The sequence below is a fragment of the Loxodonta africana genome, chromosome 7 (genome assembly GCF_030014295.1).
Source record: "Loxodonta africana isolate mLoxAfr1 chromosome 7, mLoxAfr1.hap2, whole genome shotgun sequence".
Classification (NCBI taxonomy): domain Eukaryota; kingdom Metazoa; phylum Chordata; class Mammalia; order Proboscidea; family Elephantidae; genus Loxodonta; species Loxodonta africana.
Window position 1 is genome coordinate 68,369,806 of NC_087348.1, and position 3,324 is coordinate 68,373,129.

Here is a 3,324-nt window from a genome sequence, read left to right on the forward strand (position 1 = left end):
TGGTGTTTTCAATTGCCTCATATATATGGGAAAGCTGGATGATAAATAAGGAAGACAGAAGAATTCATGCCTTTGAATTGTGGTGTTGGAAAAGAATACTGAATATACCATGGACTGCCAAAAGAATGGAAACCCTGGTGGCGGTGTAGTGGTTAAGTGCTATGGCCGCTAACCAAGAGGTCAGCAGTTTGAATCTGCCAGGCGCTCCTTGGAAACTCTATGGGGCAGTTCTACTCTGTTCTATAGGGTCGCTATGAGTTGGAAGGGACTCGATGGTAGTGGATTTAGTTGGTTTTTGGCCAGAAGAATGAAGAAATCTGTCTTGGAAGAAGTATAGCCAGAATGCTCCTTAGAAGCAACAATGGTTGGTGAGACTTCATCTCATGTATTTTGGGCATATTATCAGGCAGGACCAGTTCCTGGAGAAATACCTCATGCTTGGTAAAGCAGAGAGTCAGCAAAAAGAGAGGATGGCCCTCGGTGAGATGGATTGATACAGTGGCTGCAACAACATGCTTGAGCATAACAACAATTGTGACATAACAACGATTGTGAGGATGGCGCAGGGCCAGGTGGTATATTGTTCCGTTGTGCATGAGGCTGTTACTAGTTGGATCCACCTCAGTGGCACCTATCAACAACATCGCATTTCAGAATTGTTTTGCTCGGCATTTTACTGATAAAAATTTAAACATACAGAAAAGTTGAAAGAATTTAAAAGTGAATGCCCACGTACCCACCACCTGAATGCTACACTTTAACATTTTGCTATATTTAACATATATGTAGATATCTCTCCATTTCTCTGTCCATCCAGCAATGTGTATTATTTTTAACAGATCTCAGAGTAAGTTTGCATATAACAATAATACACTTTACCCCTACACACTATAGTATACGCATCATTAAACTGAGTTCAATATTTGTTTACTGTTTCTTTTAGGTGAAATTTATATACAAGGAAATGCATAAATCTTAAGTGTACCATTTTAATGAGTTTTGGCAAATGGAAACACCTATGAAACACAAACTTTTATCACGTTCCCTTTTTCATAAAATTCTGAACCCACCCAGAGGTAACTACTATTGCCAATTTTTTAAATCATAGTTTACTTCAGCCAATTTCAGAATTTCACATAAATGGAATCATATAGTATGCACTCCTTGGCATAAGGCTTCTTTCACTCAGCACGCTTCTGAGATTCGTTCGTGTTGTTTTGTGTACCAGTAGGCTTTTGTTTTCCTTTTCATTGCTGAGTTCCTGGCCTGAAAGGTCGCTGCTGACTGATATGTTAGTGGTTTGAGTCCACCCAGAGGCACCTCAGAAGAAAGCCCTGGCAATTTAATTCCAAAAAATCAGCCAATGAATAACCTATGGAGCATAGTTCTACTCTGACACACTTGGGGTCACCATGAGTCAAATCAATGTAATAGCAACTAGTTTGGGTTTTCATTTGTTTGTTTTTTAGTATTCCATTGCATGAATATACCATAGTTATTCACCTTCTTGATGGACACGTGGGCTGTGTCCAGTTTTTGGCTTTTCTGAATAAAGCTGCTATGAATTTCAGAACTGTTTATTTTGCTTTTATACTATTATGAGTGAGGCTGGGCATTTTCATTATGTTTATAAATTATAATTCTTCTTTAATGAATTATACATTCACTATTGCCCTTCGTTTATTAATTTCTTGGAGTTTCAGAAATTTTCTTACATGTTTTTAAGACCTCCTTTTATGGTAAATGTATTACCACCATTACTCTCTTGACTATCTTTCTTGGAAACCCTGGTGGTGTAGTGGTTAAGAGTTCAGCTGCTAACCAAAAGACCATCAGTTCAAATCCACCAGGCACTCCTTGGAAACACTATAGGGTTACTATGAGTGGGAATCGACTCAACAGCAGTAGATTTACTACCTTACTTCTAGTTTGGTATTTGAGTTATTTTCATTATGGCAATGATGGCCAGCTCTCAAAATTTAATTATAAAATAGAAGTTTCATTTTATAATATATTCTAAAATAATCTGAGAAGATTAACTATATTTCAAACAAATTGTTATTCTCTTTGAAAATGTAATGCTATTGCCTCTGAAACACACACATACAAACAAAAAACCTAACGGAGATGAAATGAGTAGTTTTAGTTTGATTTTAAATTCATATGTAAGTTCTGGGCTATTACTAGATTCATAGCTGAGAGCTTATTATTAAATTCTGAAATTAAGCAGTATGTCATGTAGCCAAAATGCATTTTTTCAAAGTTTTCATTTCCCCTAGGATAACTGTTACTGAAAAATTATATTTCAAAGCTTAGGTTAAAATATCACTTTTGGATCAAATGGTATGTGAGCAAGACACTATTTTTTTAAGTCTAGCCCTTCCTCCATCTAATTAAATGGAGTGTTCCAAACTGTACAGAGATTATACTTTTTGAAGGAAAAAGCCAAAAGTCTTCCATCAAAGAGCCCACTGAGAGAGGAAGTGGAAAGAAAATGAAAAGGTTGCTAGCCTGCTGTATATTAGGATATTATCAGAGAGAACTATGACCCTTGTCTTTGGGGAAGGCCCAAGACCAGTCCAGTGCCGTCGAGTCGATTTTGACTCATAGGAAGGGGAGGTATCAAATCCCATGTACCGAGGTACCCAAACGGGAATTCTGCTTAGTGATCAGAAATTGATTTAACAGTTCTATATATGGAAATCTACACCAAGGAAATTAGAGAAAACATGGAAAATCCTGCATGAAAGATGTTTATTATAATGCTTTTTATATAGCTATCCCACAAGCAAACACTGGGGAATTTTGGAAGTGTGACTGTAAACCTAATCGTAAGATTGTGTTCTAAGGATATCAATATATAACTATGATGAAAAGTTCTCTAAGTGAAACTAGAGACCAAAAATGTGATAATTATGTTCTATGAATTATTAAGCTTGAATTCAGTAATGTTTTCGTTGTTAGGTGCTGTAGAGTTGGTTCCAACTCATAGCGACCCTATGTACAACAGAACAAAACCCTGCCTGATCCTGCACCATCCTCACAATCACTGTTATGCTTGAGCTCACTTTTGCAGCCACTGTGTCAATCCACCTCATTGAGGGTTTTCCTCTCTTTCACTGAACCTCTATTTAACCAAGCATTATGTCCTTCTCCAGACACTAGTCCCACATGATAACATGTCCAAAGTATGTGAGTTGAAGACTTCTTCCTAGACAGATTTCTTTATTCTTTTGGCAGTCCATGGTATATTTGATATTCTTCGCCAACACCACAATTTAAAGGTGTCAATTCTTCTTCGGTCTTCCTTATTCATTGTCCAGC